We start from the raw sequence: 26,018 nt of genomic DNA, 5'->3' as shown, positions 1-26,018 counted from the left end.
GGTAACCCCAAAAGTGTCAAAAATGTCAGTCAAGGGTCCGATCTGTCCGCAGCAATGTCGCAGTCCCGCAAAAAAAACGCAGATCGCCGCCATTACTCGTTAAAAAAAAAAAACACCAAAAATGACAAACATCTTTCCCTTTGTTAGTAAACGCGATAACTTTTGCGCAAAGCAATCAAAATACGCTTTTTGCGATTTTTTTACCAAACTTATGTAGCATAAAACAAATTGGCCAAAAATGTTAAAAAATTTTGATTTTTACATTTTTTTGGGGGGGAATTTTATATAAAAAAAAGTGAAGAATATTGTTGTTCTTGCTAAATTTATTTTTTTGCTTATAGCGCATGATCAAAAAATCTCACAGGTGATCAAATACCACCAAAAGAAAGCTCTGTTTGTGGGAAAAAAAGGACGTGGAATTCGTTTAGGTACAGCGTCGCACGACCGCGCAATTGTCCGTTAAAGTCACGCAGTAAAAAATCGCAAAAAAACCCCTGGTCAGGAAGGGGGTAAAATCTTCCGGGGCTTAAGTGGTTAATTTCCTAGACTGATTGATAGGAATACAGGTCAGTGGCGGCCCGTGCATAGGGGGCGCCAGGGCGCCTCCCCCTACCCCTAAAAAAAAAGAAAAAAAAAAAAAAACAAAACGAACAAATAAAGTTGTATAAAAAAAAAAATTGGGTTCGCTGGCCTGAACCCAAGGAACTGGTGGCTAGGGGGGGGGTGGGGTTACGTCCCAGAAGAGGCGCCGATTGGCTGCCTTCTGGGGGGGTAGGGGGGTATCCTGGGCGCAAGTCTTTGCGGTTGGACACCCCCACTTTCTGATATCCTGGCTGTGATTGGTCCAGTCTACAGCCTGGACCAATCATCATCCAGGATATCGCTGACGTCGCAATGGGGGCGGTGCCGGTGCGTGCGTCAGTCACTCACCGTCACCGCCGCTCAGAGAAAAGGAGAGGCCGCCCGCCGGTTCCCGCCGCCGAGACGAGGGAGGAGGACCCACCGCAGAAGAGGAGGAAGAAGCTGAGCCGCGCCGCCGCCAGGTAAGTTTGAACGGAGAAGGCCGCCCGCCAGTTCCCGCCGCCGAGACTAGGGAGAAGGACCCGCTGCAGAAGAGGAAGAAGCTGAGCCGCCCCACCGCCAGGTAAGTTTTAACGGAGCACGCACCCTGGCACTCTGCATCGATTGGGGGACAATGCTGTGGCACTCTGCAATCATTGGGGGACAATGCTGGCGCTCTGCAATCATTGGGGGACAATGCTGGCACTCTGCAATCATTGGGGGACAATGCTGTGGCACTCTGCAATCATTGGGGGACAATGCTGGCACTCTGCAATCATTGGGGGACAAAGCTGGCGCTCTGCAATCATTGGGGGACAATGCTGGCACTCTGCAATCATTGGGGGACAATGCTGGCACTCTGCAAACATTGGGGGACAAAGCTGGCGCTCTGCAATCATTGGGGGACAATGCTGGCACTCTGCAATCATTGGGGGACAATGCTGTGGTGCTCTGCAATCATTGGGGGACAAAGCTGTGGCGCTCTGCAATCATTGGGGGACAATGCTGTGGCGCTCTGCAATCATTGGGGGACAATGCTGTGGTGCTCTGCAATCATTGGGGGACAATGCTGTGGCACTCTGCAATCATTGGGGACAATGCTGTGGCGCTCTGCAATCATTAAGGGGACAATGCTGTGGCGCTCTCCAATCATTGGGGGACAATGCTGTGGCTCTCTGCAATCATTGGGGGGACAATGCTGTGGCGCTCTGCAATCATTGGGGGACAATGCTGTGGCGCTCTGCAATCATTGGGGGACAATGCTGTGGCGCTCTGCAATCATTGGGGACAATGCTGTGGCGCTCTGCAATCGTTGGGGGACAATGCTGTGGCGCTCTGCAATCATTGGAGGACAATGCTGTGGCGCTCTGCAATCATTGGAGGACAATGCTGTGGCGCTCTGCAATCATTGGGGGACAATGCTGTGGCGCTCTGCAATCATTGGGGGACAATGCTGTGGTGCTCTGCACTCATTGGGGACAATGCTGTGGCGCTCTGCAATCATTGGGGGACAATGCTGTGGCGCTCTGCAATCATTGGGGGACAATGCTGTGGCGCTCTGCAATCTTTGGGGGACAATGCTGGCACTCTGCAATCATTGGGGGACAATGCTGTGGCGCTCTGCAATCATTGGGGGACAATGCTGTGGCGCTCTGCAATCATTGGGGGACAATGCTGTGGCGCTCTGCAATCTTTGGGGTACAATGCTGTTGCGCTCTGCAGTGATTGGGGACAATGCTGTGGCGCTCTGCATTGAAAGGGGCTCGCACGCTGAACTCTGCATTGATGGGGGCACGGAACAGTTGCATTGAAGGGGGCACGCACGCTGAACTCTGCACAGTGTTTATTGCACTGAAGGGGGCACAGCACAGTTGCATTGAAGGGGGCATGCACGCTGAACTCTGCATTGTGGGGGCACAGCACAGTGTTCATTGCATTGAAGGGGGCACAGCACAGTTGCATTGAAGGGGCATGCACGCTGAACTCTGCATTGTTGGGGCACAGTACAGAGTTCATTGCATTGAAGGGGGCACAGTGTTTATTGCATTGAAGGGGGCACAGCACAGTGTTTATTGCATTGAAGGGGGCACAGCACAGTGTTTATTGCATTGAAGGGGGCACAGCACAGTGTTTATTGCATTTAAGGGGGCACAGCACAGTGTTTATTGCATTGAAGGGGGCACAGCACAGTGTTTATTGCATTGAAGGGGGCACAGCACAGTGTTTATTGCATTGAAGGGGGCATGCACGCTGAACTCTGCATTGTTGGGGCACAGCACAGTGTTCATTGCATTGAAGGGGGCATAGCACAGTGTTCATTGCATTGAAGGGGGCACAGAACAGTGTTTATTGCATTGAAGGGGGCACAGCACAGTGTTTATTGCATTGAAGGGGGCACAGCACAGTGTTTATTGCATTGAAGGGGGCACAGCACAGTGTTTATTGCATTGAAGGGGGCACAGCACAGTGTTTATTGCATTGAAGGGGGCATGCACGCTGAACTCTGCATTGTTGGGGCACAGCACAGTGTTCATTGCATTGAAGGGGGCATAGCACAGTGTTCATTGCATTGAAGGGGGCACAGAACAGTGTTTATTGCATTGAAGGGGGCACAGCACAGTGTTTATTGCATTGAAGGGGGCACAGCACATTGTTCATTGCATTGAAGGGGGCACAGCACAGTTGCATTGAAGGGGGCATGCACGCTGAACTCTGCATTGTGGGGGCACAGCACAGTGTTTATTGCATTGAAGGGGGCATAGCACAGTGTTTATTGCATTGAAGGGGGCATAGCACAGTGTTCATTGCATTGAAGGGGGCATAGCACAGTGTTCATTGCATTTAACGGGGCACAGCACAATGTTCATTGCATTGAAGGGGGCACGCACGCTGAACTCTGCATTGAAGGGGGCATGTACACTGGTCTCTGCATTGAAAGGGGGCATGTACGCTGGTCACTGCATTGAAAGGGGGCATATACCATCTCCTGTACCATGACCTGTGACATGCCTATACCATATCTGTGCCATGCCTATACCATCACCTGTGCCATGCCTGTACCATCACCTATGCCATGCCTATACCATCACCTGTGCCATGCCTGTACCATGACTTCAAAGTCACGCAATTTTTTACTGCGTTTTTTGACGCGAAGCAATACCTATTACATTTTTCTTTTTGCGCCCCCCCCCCCCCAAAAAAATTTTGAGCACCAGCCGCCACTGATACAGGTCCTGATTTATATCACTGTCCTTAATACTGACCTAGCAATTAGGCAAGAGGTATCAGCTGCCATCAGGCCCTTCTTCCATCATCTCAGGACTCAGGAGTATTAGAAGAATCAAACATCTGATTCCAACAGAGGATGTTAATCCATTCTTTTGCAATATCCAAGGTGGATTACTGCAGGGTCCTCTACTATAGTCTCCCTGAGAAAGAACTACATCGGTACAAAATGCAGGAGACAGGCTATTTACCCAATTCTTCACTTCCTACACTGGCTTCCAATTAAATGGAAGATTTCCTTTTAGGATTGGGCTAATTACTTTTAAAGCCCCAAATATCATGGGTCCTGCCTATATGACAGATCTTCTGGTTACCCACACTTCATACGCTCCCTTCGCTCCTCAGAGAAAGGAAAATTACATATTACCAGAGTCATCTTCAAATCTTTTGGATCTTGTGCATTCTGTCATGCAGCACTCACAATAAGGATCTCAATCCACTTCCACCCATTGTCAGGAAAGCACCCTCTTTGGGTGTTTGCAAGTGTAGATTCAAGACATATCTATGAAACCAGACAATTCCTGAAGTAAAAAAAAAATAAAAAGATTACGCTGTCTGGTGCTTTTAGAAAGTCAAAACCCAATGTTACTAATCAATAGTTAAACATGGCGATAAAAATAGTGAAAACAAGAAACGTGATATAACTGTATCAACCATCAACAGATAGCAACAACTATCAATATGTGAGAATCAAACCATAAAATATATGAGCAAGTGTCTGTTGTGTGTTCGAAACTTTTAAAAAGTACACTTCTTCCAATGCTGGGTGACACACAATCAAGTGCTTCCATGCTCCACCAGTGTTCTTACAAAATATATTAGCCCATGATCTCTAAACTTTAGGAGATCATGAAAAGCCTAGATTAAAGAGGTATCCTTAGGATGGCCAATCTCATCCTCACAGCTGCATTTGTCAGAATGGATCCTAGGCTCATTGGTCACCGTCCCAGCTTCCACACATGCATATTAAAGTTTGCTGTAGACCACGAATCAGCTTTTCCTTACACTCAGCCGTGATGAAAGATTCATGTACAAAAGATAAGAGGGCTCAGTTATTCCAAACTGTTTATTGCACATTAAAAATATTGCTCTCACAGGATAAAAATGTAGTCAAGTGGTAAAGGTAGAACCCAATCGCAGGGTATACCAGCAGGCCAGGAATGTAGTGATGTCATAACTCCTGTTTCCATCCGACGCGTTTCCCCGTAAAGGGCATCATCTGCGGTTCTAGGAAAATAAGCACCAGACTGTGCAATATTTTTATATTTTTATTTTTTCACTTTAGTCCTTTGTCCTGTATTCAGGATTATAAAAAAGTGGCTTAGGGTGCACATAAAATATTTGATTATATTCTGTGTAAGGTTATACGTAGCCAGATAGTAATTTGATCATTTCAGTAATGTAAGACTATCCCTTGTGACTATAGGGTTGTGTAGGCATAATCCAATGGCAACTTCTCAAAATATCTAAGCAATGGATATGTTCATTATTGCACACATTAAAAATTGATATCCATAAATCAACTTCCTTAGATCAGCCCTCACTCGGTCTCTTAATAAAAAATATAAGTACATATAGTATTCCATTCACAATCAATACACTGGGACCAGCCACTGAGGGTGATGGCCGGACTATACCATACTTTGTGTATGTACATGGGATGGCCATTATTTTCTGACCGGATATCTGGTATGTGGTTTGTGAGGGGGGCAGAAATAAGGCAAGAGGATTCCATTTATGATTTCTCTTTTGATTTAAAATCAAAAAGTCCCTGTGAATAGATGGCAATTCTTCATTATCCTGTATTGAAACAGTGACAAACCTCTTACTATACACGTATCACAACTACACATTTCAGGATACTTCTGGCTGGCCATGTTTAAAGGGTAATTCCACTTTCATGGAGAAAAAAAATAGCAAATGATGAAAAAATATTATAGTGTATACAATTGCGACACAAGTCATATTGTAATTGAATGTTATTAAAAATTACATTTCCTTTTCAATCTGCAGCCGCTGTAATTTTCTGAAAATGCAATGCAATATGGCTGCCTGGAGCTGTTCTGTACACAGAATGTGTACTGACCACACCCCAGAAGCATAATTTCCTGCTTGTGTGATTGGCTCACCAATTTTCTCAGAAGTCTGCCTATGTTACAAGTCAGACTGAGATACTCCCAATAGGAACACGTCTAAAGGGATGCAGACCCAGCAGCTTTCCTCATTAGTGCCCTGCAGCTACACAGCTGATTGATAATTTTGAAACCACTCCCATTAGACTCACTCAACACAGGGGCACAGAGGAAAAAACAATGATTTCTTCAGAATAACAAAACATAGGAATCTGCAACAATGTTTCTTAACCACTTGCCGACCGCCGCAAGTAGATATACTGCGGCGGTCAGCCCCGGCCAGGCAAAGTGACGTATATATACGTCACTAGTCTGTGACCGGCTTGTGAGCCAATAGCGGGCGAGCGCGCGCCCGCCCTGGCTCGTTCACTGTGGAGTCCGTGCGTGTGACCGGCAGACCCGATGTCCGCCGGTCACACTGCGATCGTCGGTAGAGAGGGAGAAAGGCAGGCGGCTTATGTAAACAAGCCTCCTGTCATTCTCCCCTGTGTAAAAATGGAGATCAGACGGTTCTACTATGTAGGACCGTTGATCTCTGTTTTTACAGTAGTAGCCATGTCCCATCACAGTTAGAAGCACGCCCCTAGGACACACTTAACCCCTCCCTCTCCAATACAGTTAACCCCTGCATATGTATAGCACTGATTACTGCAGTAATGTCACTGGTAACCCCAAAAGTGTCAAAAATGTCAGTCAAGGGTCCGATCTGTCCGCCGCAATGTCGCAGTCCCGCAAAAAAAATCGCAGATCGCCGCCAGTACTCGTTAAAAAAACCCACCAAAAATGACAAAAATCTTTCCCTTTGTTAGTAAACGCGATAACTTTTGCGCAAACCAATCAAAATACGCCAAACATATGTAGCAAAAAACAAATTGGCCGAAAATGTTAAAAAATTTTGATTTTTACATTTTTTTTGGGAATTTCATATAAAAAAATGTGAAAAATATTACAAAATTTAAATTATTGCAAAATTTACGCTCTTTTTTTGTTTATAGCGCATGATCAAAAAATCGCACAGGTGATCAAATACCACCAAAAGAAAGCTCTGTTTATGGGAAAAAAAGGACGTGAAATTCGTTTAGGTACAGCGTCGCACGACCGCGCAATTGTCCATTAAAGTCATGCAGTAAAAAATCGCAAAAAACCCCCTGGTCAGGAAGGCGGTAAAATCTTCCGGGGCTTAAGTGGTTAAAATCCTTACCAGGGGCAGGCTGGCAACTTTTGGCCCAGGTGAAGCTGCTCGGCCCCCCTCCCCCTCCCACTCTCCCTCTTCCCGTCCTCCTTCTGACCCCAGGAATCCTTTAGGCATGTCTGTGGCAGAAGCGGAGCAGCCTTTTTATGGAGCATCACAGCGGCCCAGGGGGAAATTGCCCCCCTGCCCCCTGGCCCAGTCCTCCCCTGATTCTTACAATTAAATAGATCACCCAGAGGGGAATATTTTTTTCTCAACAAAAGTGGAGTTACGCTTTAGGGAAAAATGTTCATTTCAACTATCTGAACTGGTTTTAACAGCCAGACCAGTTCTTAATTATTCTCTCAAGATAAGGCAGGTGCTGGGTGTAAGTGTACAAAAGGGGAGCACGCGGTACATAAACATGAATGCTTGACCTAAACAATGGTGTATGTTTACAATTGTTGTACTAAAGAGTCACTATCTCGTGTCCCAGGCCAGTTTCTACTACAAAGATGGTTGAGATGACCCTATATATCCTCTGGTGACATAAGCAATCTTTTCTATCAGTCATTCAGGTGTGATTCCTCTAAGTGCAGAGTGACACAAGGGTTATTACTCCAGGGAATCCTTATCTTGGAAGTAGAGCTGGTTCACGCTAGGGGATAGACTGGGTGGGAGGGGTCAGAGTGTTTGACAATTCTTGCTGTGCTTGCATCCTGACTTACTTCATCAATACTGCATGCAGCTGTAGGGAGCTGGCAGTGTTCTCTGCTGCAAACCCAAGACTAGCAGTTCTCTCTCTGTAGCCTCCCTCAAAATATACCTACCCCCTCCTCTCTTCATCACAGTCTGAAATACTCTGAGTGGAATACAATGCAAAGAATTTGCAGTCTTGCTAATGTCAGTTTCTGCATGCTCTGAATAAGCCAAGAGGAGCTGTGAGCAACTCAGCCATATTCCCTCTTATAAGGTAAGAGAATTCTGATTTTACTATCACTACTACAACAATATATTGTCAATAAACTTGGTAACTAGATCCAAAATGAAGGAAACCTGCACACTGACAACAGCTTTACTGTGCAATGCAGATTTGGATATGTCAGAATGCAGGTGCAAGCATCATGCCTAATGGTATAGGTATGTGCACCCTGTACTTTGCCGGATGCTATATTCAGGAAATGATCCAAAACATGGCAATGAATGCCAGTTAACACATTACTCTTCTATTTGACAAAATCTTCTGCTGGACTGGAAGCAAGCAAAGCCAGGGGCATCTGTCAGATCCCTTCTGTTGAAAAAGCAGTAATTGGTGCAGTTTGTATGGCTGAGTACATTGACCATTTAGCATCTGCACCAAGAAACTTACTTGGTCACACTAAGGCAATTAAATCCATAACGTGTGACGTGGTGTGTTATGGGGAGCACAACACCATTAACTGATGTCTAGTCTAATATTTCTTTATAATATGCTTATTATATAACCTGCCACAGTTACTTATTGTGGTAGAGTGTCACATAATGATTGACACGAAAGGACAGGATCATCCATTGGTTTGTAGCACTGCTGCCACTGTCACAGGGCTAGCTGTCACTCTGTACTGCACATTTGAACTATATATAGAGCAAATACAGAGATACAGGTGAAAGTGGTGCATTCTATTAAAGGGAGATTCAAACATTTTTTTTTATTAAACATTTTTCAAGACATATAAAACAAAGTGTATAAACATTACAAAAATCAATAAAATTGTTAGGTGACAGTACAGTATTTAATATTTCTCTTCTCATTGTCTAAACTACGTTGCCATGATCATCATTATCATGTTGAGTGATTTAACCACATATTGTCGATTGCCTCATTCACAACAAATTGATTTTAATGTATTGAAATTTAGGTGGCTGACAGCATGAATTTTAATTGCGCAGTAGCATGATTAGATAAAATTGCCCTTGTAATTTAGCCCTGAATCTAATACAGAACAGCTGAAAACATTAAACCACCCAGAAAAGAGGTGGAAAAAAAAGGTGAAAGTTATTGGCTACAGTTTAAATGCTCCATATTTTTTTCAGATTTGTGAAGTTGACTTTTTGTGTGAGTATATGTCATTTGGATAGTAGGGTTTTTTTTTTTTTTAATATTTAGAAGAGCTATTTTCACTCTTGCTAGAATTCATATTAAAATAACTGGCCAGGCAGAGAGATATTTTTTTTAATACTGGTATTTGTAAATGCAGGCTAAACTTTTGTATATTATTGTAATTATATACCTACATATTCTTTATGGAAAAGTCACTGTACACATATGTAAAATAATACAAAAGTGCAAAGTACTCACAATACATGATTAAATAAATAGATACTACTTTATTTAATTGTGGGTGTTTAAGAACATATTATCCTTCTTGGCAGAAGAAGACATGTGCATGAATGGTAAATACAAAAAATCCTTGAGGCAGCATACTCCCCTTTCATGTGAATAGGAAGATCATACAAAAAATGCCGTCTAGTTTTATTTATAAAAAAAAAAAATAAAAAATAAAAAATTGAAGAGCCATTAATTCGATAAAAAAACTGCATGTACATTTGATTTGTGAAAATGTGGACAAAAACAATTTTCAATAGGCTACTTTCTCTCCAGGTCCAGCGTTATTCATCCATACAGTATAGAGTAAATCAGAAAATGCTGCATTATGGCCACTAGATGGAAGTGATGATCATAGAAAATACATACTTATTTACTATGATCGTTAGCTTCATCTAGTGTCCATAAAACAGTATTTTCTCAAACCACTCTATTTTTATTATGAATTAATATAATTCAACCTATAGATAAAATAGGCCAATAACATTTGATTTTGCCCCAATTTTCACAGAAAAAATGTAAATGCAGTTTCATAGGACATACAGCTTGGTGAATTTTTCAAAAATGCACCCCTTTCACAGAAGACAGGAGCATTAGATCTGCTCCTGTCTTCTTTTTTTATGAATGTATTGGCTGACTTCCTCTTTATAGTATCATGTTTCAATGAGAAATCAATATCAATTCAACACTTTAAGATTGCACATACAAGACTTGAAAACAGAACGTATTCAGCCATAAAAATCTTCAATCAACGTTGATTGGAATTCTATCAAATAATTGGTTTATGCTAGTATGGTTTTATGTTGTTAATACTGGACATCTCTTGATTTAAAGTCTCTAAAAGATGAACTGGTCAGTTTGGCCACCTCAGCCAATCAGATGCCATATTTAATTATACTAGTGCAGCATGGGAGAACTGAATGGTAATGATCACCAAGAACTGTTTTTCTTATAAATGTCTAATGACAAGAGCCTCTTATCAGCTGTTTTTGGAGCCTATACGTTGAGAGATGAAAAGTATTTAATTGGGGTGCTTGGATGATTGTTGTGGGGCTTTAGTAATATGGTCTACAGATCTGTAAGATATACTCTCTATAACCATGTGAGAACCATGGGAGTCTCATCTAAACCTACCATCAATATACAGTCTGTCTGGGAATCTCTGTGGGAATAATTTAATTTATATTTAATTATCTCCCTTTGGATTGTAAGCTCCTTGAGTAGGGCCCTCCCGTCCCTTCTGTATTGAACTGTATTGTAATTGTACTGTCCCCCCTCTACATTGTAAAGCACTGCGGAAACTGTTGGCGCTATATAAATCCTGTATTATAACAATAATAATAATAATTATCTAAATAGACCATAAAGAAAAGAAATAACACCCCAAGCTTTAGTTTGTCCAGGCAATTCAAGGTCTAGTAATTTGATCAACGAAATAATAGTGGATTGGAAAGGTCTGGATATAATAATGGATAATCATATATTTACTTAACAATCCATGTTCAGCTGAGTCCTTTGAACTAGTAAGTACATTTAGCAAGAAACCTGCATACTATATTGATTCTGTGAATTATAAGGCAGTCAAAAAGTAACAAAGTAAGTACCTACACATCAGTGTTGGTCAACTTGTTATACTGTTCTACTGGTCTTGCTTTTGTGCCAGTTCAACCAGAATACTACAGAATTAAAATTGTTCATTTTGTGTGAAAAAAGAAAGACAATAGCAGTGTTGAAAGAAAGATAAAAGCAGTAAAAGACAATAGCAACACTGATCAACTAATCAACTTCTGTACAACTTCTGTATAGCCCTGCTTGATCAGTTCTGCAGGCTATAGCCTGCAACGCTGATCAGGTATTCTGACAACAGGGAGACTACAAAAGCTCAGCAGGGAGAATTCCTTCATCCACATCGAGTGTGTGGATGGGAAATTGTGTCAATCTGCTGGTTGAATGAAACAAAAATTACTCATGGGTTGCTATAGTCCTAATTTCAGGTATTATGTAAAGAAGAATTAATAAATGTAGGGACACAGCGCTAAGCAGCCGATTCCCTAGACTAAATTTAGTGTTGTAAAGCTGTGGCCTGCTTGAGCATTGACTGCTAGTTCTGCTGTCCTCAGGTCTTCCATTGTAGCAGTATTTCTAGGCCTTGTGCCTAATGTGGGTCTGCCATTGTTACTAGAGACACTTCCAACACATTAACACATTTAAGTTGTGGACCCAGGTGTGAGAATTGAGACAATGAACATTCCGGCATCTTTGGTTTGTTTTGTTTATTGTATTTTTGGGATGGGAGAAGGGAATGAGTGGGATACTCCTCTGGCTCAACTAGCTTTGACTGGGACTTTATACAGAAAAATGCCCGTTGGCGCTGTCTTGACGCCAGCTGAATGCTGACCAGCGCTTCCTGGCGTTTAAAGATACTGTTATGCTGAACTTGTGCTAGAACTTTGATTTTAACTTGTTTGTTAACTCAGAAGATCCAGGACTGTAGAACAATTGACTCCTGACACTCGATTTAGCTCAAAAGTCACTGAACAGCTCCCTTCAGCCCTTCACTGACTGAGGTAGCTCCTTGTCACTGCTTGTGCCACTGCAACTCTTAACTCTGTACGCTGCACACTGTACACATTAACTCTTCAGGGCCCAACTGCTGGCACCCCCTCTACACTTTAGGGTCCTCTGACTAGGCACCCCCTCTAACACTTCAGGGTCCTCTTACTAGGCACCCTCTTTACAGCTAGCTGACTCCTTCACTGGAGTGGTCCCCTCTACACTAGGCAGACCCCTAGGGGCAGTTCACAGTACTCACGACCTTGGCAGGCTTTTCTGGACTGAACCCCTCTTTCTCCACTGGTCCTCGGCACTCCCTCTGCAGCTCCGCTCAGCACTCTCTGGATTCTCAGGCAGCCACCCGAGACACCCGATCCTTCTGACAGGAGGAGAGACAGCCATACTCTCCCTCCTGGGACTCTGATTCCTGCCAAAGATGCTGCGTCATGCATTCCCCTCAAACTTATACCCACTCCCAGAATTCTCTGCAGCAGAATCTGCCTTCTGGGGTAGATACAGGCCTGAATGTGTCTCTGATTGGGTTTCCTCCACTGCCCAATGAGAATCCCCTCATGGAGCCAGTGGGGAGACTCCCCTCTCAGCAAACACACCTGGGAGACATGACAGCCCAGCTGAAATTATGGCCCTGCTGTTAGGCAGTCAGGGCCCACTATACTTTTACCTAGCACCTAACTGTAGGGTGCTACACCATAAAAGTGTTATTGTTACACTGGCAATAGTGTAAATCTGGCCGTAGATAGTTGATTTGTTTTGTTTAGTCAGCAGAAAATTGTATTCTGACAGCAGGAATCCCTACTGTCAGAATACACTGATCAGTGGCTGCAGCTACTGATCAATAAAAGTTTTCCAGCAGGTCCTTTCTACAGAAGAGTATCTAAAGATCGACTTCTGTCAAGCAGGGACAGCCACACGTTTAACAGAATTCAGCCAGTCCCTGCTAAACCTGACAAATTTCGATCTGTCTTTAGTCCGCTTAAGAGGATACAGTAGCCTGAGTTATGAATATTTATGCCTCTCTGGCCAACTACTAGAAGGTTTATTGGCAGTGGTGCATGATATAGAAGGAAATAAATATTTGGGTTGACCCAGGAAAGCTCTCGTGCCTCACAGTCTTTGCCTGGTGTTGCTGAGGTTATTGTCTCCCCAGCTTTTCTTCCCGGGTGGGTGTGCTATGCTACAGGGAGGCCCAAGCCTGGTGTGTGTAGCTTTCAACTGTCTTGCTGGAGGGGAAGGCAGGGCCGGATTAAGAGCCTCATGGGCTCGGTGCTGAGGATTTTGAAGGGCCTTAAGGACCGTGCCTTGGCATGCACCCAGAGGAGGAATGGTGCAGCCATGCATGCCTAATTCAACATGGGATGCTGTCTCTGAAGCCCATAAACACATCCATGCATCGGCAACTGTCCCTCCTTGTCCGGCCTTCATGCTGTGTGGGGAGGTTCTGAGGGAGCTGCCTGGGGAAGCGAGCATAGAAGCCAGACTTCTGTGTTTACAAGTGACAGAAGAGCGGTAACAGTGGATATGGCCAACCCGGGGCCTATATTAAGGTAGGGGCCTGGAGCTGCAGCTCCAATAGCCCCTATGTTAATCTGGCCCTGGGGGAAGGTAATCACCTAGATTGGAGCAACAGGGGTGAACCTTCATGCACTGTCCTGAGTGCTGGGCAGAATCACTGCCAGTGGATGTGTGCAATCTCCACCTCAATCTCCAGTTTTCCAGCATGCTCTTCAGCAGACAAAGTTTGACCCCTAATCCTCCAACCCAGGTAATCACTTTCCTTTTCCATTTCTCCTTCTTCAAAGTCCCTGGTTTTGTTTTCTCTGTAACATAGCAAACCCTTTCCAGGAAGCAAGCTTGGAAGGACATGAACCTCAGCAAAACATGGTTAGACTGTAAGTAGAGATTCGGAGTCTGAATTTTGGGTGGGGGGGGGGGGGGGTTGTTTCCTGTAAGCCTGCCTTCCATCACTGACCACCAGGAACAATGGTTGCATCTGACTTCTTCACTCACATTCAAGAACTTAAAGAATGCAGCCACACATTGAGATCTCCAGACTTTCAAACAAGCATTATTGTACTAGACAGATTATGAGCTACACAGAGATCCTGGTGTGATCTATGATCTGTCTGACATAATAAAGCCTGATTGAGATGCTTGAGATCTCAATGTGTGGTTACATTCTTTTAGAACGTACATAGAAGCAGCATACTTTCTGCTTTTTATGCAGAGATGCTTTTCACCTATACAGACCAATAACAGAATGTTGTGAGGTTCCACTTGCTGAATGTGGCTACAGATTTAACCTTGTCCTCTTTATAGTTCTGATCACCTCTCCATCTCATTTCTGAGAGCGATCACATACACTGTATTAACAAAAGCATTGGGATACCTGCCTTTACACGCACATTAACTTTAATAGCACCCCATTCTTAGTCCGTAGGGTTCAATATTGAGTTGGCCCACCCTGTGCATCTAAAAGAGCTTCAGCTCTTCTGGGAAAGTTGTCCACAGGGTTTAGGAGTGTGTCTATGGGAATTTTAGACCATTCTTCAAAAAGAAGACTTCACATAGAGGGTAAAGATCCACTTTAAGGACATATTAAACAGTAGAATTCTTCAGTGAATTTGAATGCAACAAGAATAACAGTACAAAAGTCAAATCTAGGTGGCTAAAAGCTAATGTAAAAAGGCATATAAATGAAAAAAAGGCAGAAGGGGTAGCGGGGCAGCTAAAATAGATTATGAGAGACACATTGCTGAATAGAGTAATACCACTTTACAAAACACTGGTTTAGCCTCATTTTGGGTATGCCATCCAGTTCTGGTCAACAGTCCTCAGGAAGGATGTGCTTGAACTGGAGAGAGTCCAAAGAAGGACAAGAAAGCTAATAAGAGGGTCTGAGAACCTCAGTTATAAAAAGCTACTACACACATTAAACATATTCCCACCAAAGGTGGTCACCCAGATAACAATCTACCAGGAGTGAGACCTTTATCGCCACCAAAAGCAGGACATAGCCAGTAGGAGTCAGAACAGCCCACCAGTGCAGCTACCAGGGCAGTAGACCAGTTGGCTGTGATAAAGATGTTCGAAGTCAGCAGGATCCAGAGATCCACCTCTACCAGTTTATTGCGGAGGAGAAGCCTACAGCTGCAGTTAATTCAGTCACAAGTTAAGGGTACTTTGGCTCATGTTTACATTTGCCAGACTGAAGTAGGTTTGGGTGAGTCATTACTGTGGGCTCAGGCAATGGTTTACCACATGAAGAAGAAGCCTACCCAAGGAAGGAAACTCTTGTGAAGTTCTTGCATGCAGGAACTGAACTGCTGCCCAACATAGAGGGCAACCCTTGCTATTTCCCAGGAGAATCATTAAGAGCTGTTACCCATGGGGCAGGTAATGATTTGTTGAAGGCGACTCTTGCAAAAATGTACTTTCTACCCAGCAGGGGAAGGATGCCTTGCCAAAGTTTCAACTACTTGCTCTGCATTTATGAAAAGGAGTCAGTGCTCCTGGTGCCGCAGTGGTGGTGTCACTGCAAGTGGACTTTGGCTAGTAGAGCCGGAAACCCAAACAGTCTAAAAGACTTTTCCACTGTTGCAATGTGTTGCTCAGTCTTCCTGGCTAGGAAGTTCTATTTCATAGCAGGTCATGTTTATATGCAGATATCTAGATAGATTAGACTTTTGTCTATTTGTTTTGTTTTCCATGGATCTGGAGAACTCAATGTGGTGAAATTCAGCCTCACTGCATATATGTTGATTATTTAAAATACTAATACAAGTGCCCTTTATGCCTGGTAGGGGCCTGGTAGTGTATTTAGGCCACTAGGTGGCATGGTTTCACTAACAGCAGGATATGGTAGTTTTTTAAGGCAAATATTTGACTGGTATTGTGATTTATCTGCTTAGAAGGTTGTGCACACCTGCATTAGTGTTACGCTTAGAGATAATATTTTTGGTTGGGAAATGTTATGTTTAATATTGTGAACTGTTGGAGGGTTATCCCTTTGGGGATAGTGCTTCAATATTTGCACTGTTAAGTAGGTTGTACATAGTAGCTTTGGTAAGATGTTCCAACTCAGCTTTATTCTAGGTGAAAAAACAAAAAAAAAGGAGAAAAGCAGTTGCAAAATATGGCTCCAACAAAGGTGAGGTATTATAAACAGCAGAAAACTTTATTAGAGAAAATTCATTGAATAAAAAATTGAAGCAACAACATCAACACTATATGAAATAGTATTAACAATTAACCCACTGACATGGAGATAAAATCATGTATTGGGTCCTGTCTTGTGAAATGCCACTGCTACGCTATAATAGACTCCACCCACCACCCAGATGGCACATGTGGAAATCAAAAAGATTGTCATGGAATTTTCCACCCTCTATTAAGTAAAAATATGTAGGGGCCACTTCCAGATATGTATAATTGCCCAGCTGGAAATTATAATCAACTTGGTATAAAAGGCTCAGTCCATAGTGATGCAGGGATTTCCAAAAAATGACCGCTGGATGCAGGGTCCTTACACCTATGTCGGTGTAAACGGCAATTGCTCAACCACAAACTCACTCTGGCAAATGGATATATAGTTTTATGGCTTCACTTCCAAAAGTCTTCCAACATTATGTAGACAGAGACGTTGCAGTAGACACCATATAAAGCAGCACGGACGTGGCAAAAGCAGACAGACAAACAAACGAAGCAAGCAAACTGGCAGCTTAAGGCAGTGATTCAGCATATACGATCTGGTATTGAGACAGTGTCTGTGTCTGAGCAGTCAGAACACCTATAGAGTAGGATGTCCTCTGGTCTGTGGATACAACAGTCTGGGATAGGTGACTGAGCTCACTTTAGACACATGTGGTATATCTCAAATTGATGCGATCAGCTTTTCGTGCAGTTTTGCAATATGGTCTGCTGTATACATACCGCCAGGGCTGACAAGTACACAGGCATAAAGCGACAGGAGCAAAGCCGGTTACTGACCGTATGAGATGTGTAAGTCCATATGGTTTGCGCTGCGTACAGTCTGTCAGTAGCTAGAGGATCAATCCATGGGCAGGTCCGGCCGTGGTCGATCCGTTGAAGGAGCAAGCCGTGATGTCCGCCAGAGGGTGTGGGAGCTTACCATCTAACAAGTAGTGTTTGGGCGCCAAACAATCCGTCCGTGTAAGCATTGTAAGCATTGAATAGAGTATAAGACTCTACTAGTTCCGCAGTTGATGAACCGCTGGATGAGGAAAGTTCTGGTACCCTCTGAATTTGTAAAGATGTTGGTCTTCTCCACGTACCTGCAAATGCCGCAATGGCCGCAGGGAAACATTCCCTTGAGTGGAGGGAGATCTGTCAGCCAAGTATGGTTAATGTTCTTTTGAAATTCTGAATGAACCAGGTAGTCACCTAAATTGCTCGCTCGTTTTGCCACCAACAAAGGCCTTGGTCCTACTATCTCTCCTATTTTCCCCGCTCTTCTCAGAATATGCCAGTGATTTTCTAAAATGGTTTTTACATCATTCCATTGGCCACCAAATTTGGTGATCAATCTAGGACAATTATCCTGTTTTGATTTTTGTTTATTTTTAGGGGGGTTGAGGATATCTTGGCGTGTTCGTTTACTTGCCAGTTTCTTTGCACGTCTAAGGGTTCTATGGGAGTATCCTCTTTCCCTAAATCTAGAATACAATGTATCAGCCTCTCGGTGGTATTCAACTGGGTCCGAGCAATTGCGTTTGTCTTTCCATATACAAACCTCCAACCAACCGGGATGCTGATTATTTATAACCATATATGATATGTTTGATTGATGTATATTATATACTTTCTTGGTAACAATCTGTGCTTTTTCTTAGTGCTAATCCTTCCCGAATCCACTAGGGGTCTCTGTTTATGTGACAACACGTTATTAGGGAGCCTGACTGTTTCTATTCAATCACCGCTGAGCTCCTGGTATTAAAAGACGAACGTGATGGACGCCAGTTACGTCCTGAAGAAGCGTGCTGCGTCACGCGAAACGCGTCGACGTCACACGCTGCTACGCTCTCGGACTCCACCCTCCACCCTACCTGGGACACCGACCGCTTACACGGACGGATTGTTTGGCGCCCAAACACTACTTGTTAGATGGTAAGCTCCCACACCCTCTGGCGGACATCACGGCTTGCTCCTTCAACGGATCGACCACGGCCGGACCTGCCCATGGATTGATCCTCTAGCTACTGACAGACTGTACGCAGCGCAAACCATATGGACTTACACATCTCATACGGTCAGTAACCGGCTTTGCTCCTGTCGCTTTATGCCTGTGTACTTGTCAGCCCTGGCGGTATGTATACAGCAGACCATATTGCAAAACTGCACGAAAAGCTGATCGCATCAATTTGAGATATACCACATGTGTCTAAAGTGAGCTCAGTCACCTATCCCGGACTGTTGTATCCACAGACCAGAGGACATCCTACTCTATAGGTGTTCTGACTGCTCAGACACAGACACTGTCTCAATACCAGATCGTATATGCTGAATCACTGCCTTAAGCTGCCAGTTTGCTTGCTTCGTTTGTTTGTCTGTCTGCTTTTGCCACGTCCGTGCTGCTTTATATGGTGTCTACTGCAACGTCTCTGTCTACATAATGTTGGAAGACTTTTGGAAGTGAAGCCATAAAACTATATATCCATTTGCCAGAGTGAGTTTGTGGTTGAGCAATTGCCGTTTACACCGACATAGGTGTAAGGACCCTGCATCCAGCGGTCATTTTTTGGAAATCCCTGCATCACTATGGACTGAGCCTTTTATACCAAGTTGATTATCATTTCCAGCTGGGCAATTATACATATCTGGAAGTGGCCCCTACATATTTTTACTTAATAGAGGGTGGAAAATTCCATGACAATCTTTTTGATTTCCACATGTGCCATCTGGGTGGTGGGTGGAGTCTATTATAGCGTAGCAGTGGCATTTCACAAGACAGGACCCAATACATGATTTTATCTCCATGTCAGTGGGTTAATTGTTAATTGGAAATACTATTTCATATAGTGTTGATGTTGTTGCTTCAATTTTTTATTCAATGAATTTTCTCTAATAAAGTTTTCTGCTGTTTATAATACCTCACCTTTGTTGGAGCCATATTTTGCAACTGCTTTTCTCCCTTTTTTTTGTTTTTTCATATTCTAAATAGTTGCTTGGCCCACAGGCTATATGCTGCTGGTTTTGAGGAAATAGACTATATACATTATATGTCACACCCTCATATGCCGACACGGCTCTGAGTGATTTTCTGAGGTTCAGTTATTTCTCCCCCCTTCCCTTGGTATATATTATTCTAGGTGAAGACTGTTGAACTTCAGCTGCAGTAATAACCTATATGTGTAAATACTTCAGTGCTTAGATAGCAATAGGGATTTAGCTAGGATAAGCTGTAAATATTAATGTAAGATTTCTGGACAAGAAGTTAAAGTGGATCTTTACTGCATCTGAGTACCAAAAACTAAAAACATGATTTAATTAATTTTAATATTCAAAGAAAACTCCCCCATTCATCTGTTTCCATACTTTATTTTGGTGAGAAATCACTTTGAAAAACACCCCTAGCATTTCTGCCTGTGGCCATCTTAAGTAAGGGTAAATGATTCATGCAGCATTTACTTCCTGCCCTTAGGTCAAGTATGCTTGCAGGAGAGTGTGCTTAGCTGAGGAGTCTCCTCCTCCTCTCCTCCCCTCCTGAAGAGTCCTGGGATGTATGACATCATTTGCCTAGGCATGGAAACCATAACTGAAGAAATGTAAAAAAAGAAAAGTTTAAAACAAGTAAATATGATATACTTTCCTATCTATTTACTAATGCTAGCAGCATTAGGATTGAAAATAATAAATGTTGATTGGGAGAGTGAAGTTCCACTTTAATATAATTGCTTAAAGTTTATTGATTTGTCACCCCACCGCTCTATTTGTTTTGGCAGGGGTGCACTTGTTAACAATTTGTAGGTGGATTTTCTTTGCTGTTTATTTGCTAATACTTTGTATATTGATAGGGCTCTATCAGATAGGCTGTATATACAGTATATTTTTTAGTAGGAGATTTTTAGTATTGCTTTAGATCTGACTTACTGTATCCAGTGGAGCTGCTGTTAGGTGTGTAGCAATGTACCCATAGGGCTTGCTGTATGATTACTTGTTGGGACTCCTCTGATTAGCAGTGCACAGTCACTTAGGGAACAGTTCACACATCCCTCCTTACTCCCAATGGCTCGCCACTCAATAAACAGTCCAGGGGTATTGATTTTTAGTGTTTATTTTGGAACTTGGATGGGAGAAGGGAATAGTGGAATATTCCAACTGTAACTATTCACAATGGATAAGCACAAATCTCACTTGGCCTCACCAGGTTGCTTGTGGAAGCAGCTGCACTGCTTAATCTGTACTGTCACATGTATGGAAAATTTTAAATCTTCTTGCTCCTTTTTCTCCATCAATAGACTTGGCGAACTACATTCTCTTCAGAACATTCACTAGCATCCCCTCTACTGACACCCGTCCACTAACTCCTCTAGCTGCAGGAGTGACCCCCCCTCAGGTCAGGCCCCTTGACACAGATCTGTACTCACTGTACTGTAGAATCAGATCTTCCAGTGTCTCCCCTTTCAGCCAGCTTCACAGGACCTCTGGGTTCAGTTCCTCTGTAGCTCTCTCTAGGCCCTCAGGTTGACTACCTGTGGCCACATGGCACCTCTACAGAGGAAGAGGCAGCCGCCCCTGCTTTTTCTAGGGCTAGGGCTGTATAGATATTCATGCTGCCAATTTTCCTTGCTCCACACCTATGTTCTAGAGAGATCCACAGTTCTCCAGAAAACAGCGGGAGCAATCAAACCTGCAACAACAGACCAGAAAAATCAACACAGCTACACGATTACAGTAAGCAACACTAAATTTGCCTAACAGCAAAACCGCAGCTTCACTGGATACAGTGAGCCAGAATTAAATTTACCGAATCCTAACATTTGTAGCACCCTAGGTGCTGGAGAGAGAAAGTATAATTTTGAATCCTGTCTGCTTACCAGAGGGATTGCAGGTAAATCTATATTGTTCTCTGCCTACCAGAGAGCAGGATCTGTTAGTGAGGTCTGTTCAATATGCTCAGGTGCAGCTCATTCTGTCTGTAGAGTGTTTTACACTGGTCCATTAGGGAGGCATTATGGACAGTTGGAGGAAACCTGACAAATTAGTGCACAAGTGTTTGATACAGCCCTGGTGATTTGGCAGAGGAAAGTGCCTCATTGCAAGCTGGGATACTGTAAAATGTCAGGAGCACATGTGCTCAGGGTCTTTCGGCTGGATAGAAGAGTTCCTCCAGCTCTCTAAGCTGACTTCGCCTTTAATTAGGGCGAATTCTGATTAGACTTCAACACAATATGTCCATGTACACCAACAATAACACATTTTATTGCTATATAATTACTTAATTACTTAAATACTGTGCTACTGAATAAGGCTAGGTTTACACTCACACATAATCACACGCATTCCCGACCTGCAGACAAAATGCTTTGCTCTTTAGCAGATGCATGGGGGCGCATTTAGGAATTATGCATCAGAAAACACAGTGCCTTGCATTTTAAACAGGGACCTGGTTACCCAAATGTGTCCTGTTTAACAATGTATGTTGGCCAAAAGCCATCAATGTGAAAAAGATAAAAAAAGAAATAAAATATATATATATTTTTCTAATTAAAAGTCAATTTCCTTAATTGTTGTTTACCATTTTGTAATTCTTTGTCATGCCTGATAGAAAAGCAATACATCATTCTTCATGCTGGCTTACTTCTGTGCATTTGCCCACCTGAATACATTACCCTATGGAAATGAGACATTTAGTTAGGTCACACACTCTGCAGAGGGGACTGTAATTTTTTTTAACAGGTATAATGATTGTAAAATTAGAATACAGCCAAAGTGTCTCATTTCACATTTAGTATCTAAAATATATACTGTAACTGTGTTGTGTGGTTGTACAGTATATGTAGACATTCGGGCATTAGGCAATCTGGAAGAAAAGACTTGGAGGGGTACATTTTTTTCCTTTAACATGATCTAAGAATAATCATAGCTTAGAATGTAGAAAAGGCCTAAATTTAAGTACTGTATACTGGTGCATATAATCTGTTTAAATGTTGTCAATCACCAGGAAAATATCTATACTAATACAGGGTAACAGGGCCATTGAGCCAAAATCATTATTTCAACCAATGAGTTAATTTTCTATTTTACAGTTTTTTTTTTTTTGTGGGGGGGGGGGGGGGGGTGTATAAAAACAATGCAAATATTATGTGCCACATTTTGTGTGCCATACTATAACGTATTGAGCCAGTACTATACAGACTATAGCAGACATCCTAAAGGGATACTAAAATTGTTAACGTCAAATAATAATTTTTACTTAGTAAGAGAACACAGGACAAGTGCTGGATTGCTGAGTAGATATGTTTGCTGGAGTATATAAAGATGGTATTGCAGTGCAAACTGCTTTTTTTATATTTATCATTGCTGGGTTACTTACTAAAAAGTTGACTTGGGCTTCAAGTTTATAAATTTAGGGTATCTGGTGAGTGTCTTCCACTTCTTGGGATATTGAATGCTAACACTATATTAGATGTCTGGAGAAGGACATTCCCTAGAATTAAGCATTTCTAAGATATACTGTATGTATATATAGTACAGAATATCTTTTACAAAAAAGACCATTGGTGAACTAAAAAGGATTCCCAGATCACAATGGGTTTTCTATAGAGAGAGAACATAGGTTCTTCTCCCCTTGAAGGCACAATGAAACTCCTGAAAACATTAGTAGGAACCCTCTGATAACGGTTGAGTCACTCCACTGGCTCACATGGGTGTAAATTTCAGCTTTAGCTTTTGATTTCTATAAACAGCAGCCTTTTTACATTAAAAAAATGGAAAAGGAGATACTGAAAAACAGCCTAAGCTCCACCTACTGTTATAAAAGCAGATACTTTTCATATTTATCTAACTAAAAAAAAAAAGTAATTTTTAAAAAATTTTTTTGGTTCCTACCTAACACTTACAACAGAAGGACCCTTTTGATATATTGGTTTTTCTGTTCTTGTACCCCGACTCTACAAACAGCCCAGTTATCTCTGACACACTTGCTCAGCAGAAGATAGCTGCCGACCCCTATAGACAATTAAGCAAAGCCACTGGAAATTGATTTGCTGAATTGGCTTAATGTAAGTTGAAAATATTGTCTCGGGTTAAAGAATAAGTTCACCTTTGGAAACATGTTACATTTTCCATCCAATTTTAGGTTGGGACATGTTCCCAGTGCTGCAGCCACCGACAGCTTTCTGAGAAGTTCCCTGTACTAGCTGCCACGATTAAGAGCAGCGCAGTCATGCGGGGCTCTGCCCACATGGCCGCTTCATTCAGACATATAGCTCCGTGTGTGTGAGTGAACTACAAGACCCCACATCCTTAGCGGCTGTTGGCTTGTAGTTCTTAATGAACAGGAATACATCAAACAGAAAATAACAGCAGCACTAAACACTGTCAAATGATAAGACAAAGGCTGAACAATTGGCTGGTCTGGCAGAAATCAGTAAATGTTGCAGTGCACTTTATTGTATATTTAATCTGCAAAGGGTGTCTTTGTCAAGAGGATAACAGAGGATGAAACTCTGAAAGAAATATTCCAACAATCCCCAATACTGGCTTTCAATCCCCAATACTGGCTTTCAGACAACCACCCAACCTCAGACCAGGGCCGTCTTTAAGTCAGGGCAAAAGGGGCAGCTGCCCAGGGCCTGATCATTGGTGTGGGGCCCAAAGAAGCTGCCCCTTGAGCCCACACTGCCCACAAATGCTTGATAAGTGGGAGGGCCCAAGAAAATGTTTGCCGGGGGTCCGATAAATATTAAAGACGGCCCTGCCTCAGACATAAATTAATAAGCAGGAAACTTCATTCTGATTATGAAGTCACAAATAATGTAAGCAAACCGTGCAATAAAAAACGCTGCAAATTGTGCAATCAGATCAATCTATCTAAAAGTATCACACTCACAAATGGGACCTTCAGTATCATGGGATCATAGAGCTGTACCTCCAGTAATGTCATGTACCTCATCCAATAATAAAAGATGTAGCAAAGGATCTTATGTTGGTGAAACAGGACAGAAGTTGCAAGTGAGGATGAATTTGCACAGACATACTGTACGATTAAGCAGAGAAGATAGTTTCTGCACACCTGTGGGACATCATTTCTTACAACCGGACCACACTATAAAAGACCTCAATGTTTTAGTTCTTAAAGGGAATTTCAGAACTATCCAGGAAAGGAAAACTTTTGGACTAAAAATGATACTTCTATTTGACACAAAAGAAAATAACAGCCTAAATTCACATATGGGTTTCCTTACTTCTTATCCTACATTTTATGACCCCCTCTGTGACTATCACACCCCCCCCCCCCCCAGTCTATAGCTCTCCCTCTGTCCTATCTCACTATCTATGCTAGTTTTATTGCCATGTACATTTGTTTGTGTGTGTTTGTTTTTCTCTTTTTTTCCTTTCCTGATTGTGTTTTTGTAACATTCTGCTAAAACATTATTGAATCAGTACTGCTTGGACCTTGATGAAGGGGATATATCCGAAAAGCTTGTCCTGAAAAATTGTATGTTAGTGGAAATAAAAAAAGACTCCTTGCTCTCAGTCAGCTATTTGGTGGGGCCCAAACTTTGAGTTGGTGTTCTTAAAATACCAGCCCTTTTAAAGCGGTTGTAAACCCTATTAAAAAAAAAAAAAAAAAAAAAAAACCTGCAAGACAAAGGCATAATGAGCTAGTATGCATCGCATACTAGCCCATTATGTTTAACTTACCTTAAAACGAAGCCCCGACACGGACCCCCGGACATCGATGCAGGCGCTGCCATGATCCCTCGTCGTCTCTTCCGGGTTCGGCGGCTCCGGCGCGCTGATTGGCCGGAAGAGACGGCTCCAGCGCGCTGATTGGCCGGAGCCGCGATGACGTCACTCCCGCGCATGCGCGCGGGAGTGATTTTTCCGGCAAGCTCCCGGCAAGTTAATTGAAGGTCCCCCCGGACCTTCAGAGCGCATGCGCCGCTCGCGCGAGCGGCTGCATGCACTGTAAATATCTCCTAAACCGTGCCGGTTTAGGAGATATTATTTGTACCTACAGGTAAGCCTTATTATAGGCTTACCTGTAGGTAAAAGTGTCAAAAAGCGGGATACAACCGCTTTAAGAATTCTGCATGCAGTGTTCGTAAATGGCAGCAAGTCCCACTCTGCTGGCAGCGATAGTGTAAAGCCGCTCACCAGTCCCATCTTCTTGGCACTGGTCCAAATCGGTTGGTGGAGGGGGATTATGGTGGGGGGTTGTTTTTCAGGGGTTGGGTTTGATCCCTTAGTTCCAGCAAAGGGAACTCTTAAAGGAGTTGTAAAGTCAGGAAGGTTTTTTTATCTTATTGCATTCTATGCATTAAGATAAAAAGCCTTCTGTGTGTAGCAGCACCCCTAATACTTACCTGTGCCCCCTCTGTCCACGAGTCCCTCGGCCATCCTGGGACTCTCCCTCCTGATTGGCTCCCGTGGCTGTCAATCAAAGTCGTTGAGCCAATCAGGAGAAAGAGGTGGTGGGCTGAACGGTAGCTCTGTGTCTGAATGGACACATGGAGCTGCAGCTCAGATGCCCCCCATAGCAAGCTGCTTGCTGTGGGGGCACTCGATAGGAGGGAGGGGCCAGGAGCAGCAACGAGGGACCCGAGAAGAGCAGGATCCAGGCCACTCTGTGCAAAACCAACTGCACTGAGGCGGTAAGTATAACATGTTTGTTATTTATTTATTTTTTTTAAAGCGAGACTTTACAATCACTTTAAGGAATCAGCATGCCAAGGCATTCTGGACA

General features: G+C 43.0%; 1 protein-coding gene across 2 annotated transcripts in view; it reads left to right on the top strand.

The window, feature by feature from the left end:
* The first annotated feature begins 7,866 nt into the window (after nucleotides 1-7,866).
* The window catches only part of AIFM3 (AIF family member 3), a 123,690-nt gene continuing 105,538 nt past the window's right edge, over nucleotides 7,867-26,018 (top strand). For both annotated transcript variants that reach the window (XM_082273371.1, XM_082273370.1), the window contains exon 1: nucleotides 7,867-8,122. The gene's annotated coding sequence lies outside the window, so the exon portion shown is untranslated. The remainder of the gene's footprint in view (nucleotides 8,123-26,018) is intronic.

Source organism: Pelophylax lessonae (genome assembly GCF_965119305.1).
Source record: "Pelophylax lessonae genome assembly, chromosome: 1".
In the NCBI taxonomy this organism is placed as follows: Eukaryota; Metazoa; Chordata; class Amphibia; order Anura; family Ranidae; genus Pelophylax; species Pelophylax lessonae.
The sequence above is the reverse complement of the archived record's forward strand: the minus strand, read 5'-3'. Positions and strand labels throughout refer to the sequence as shown.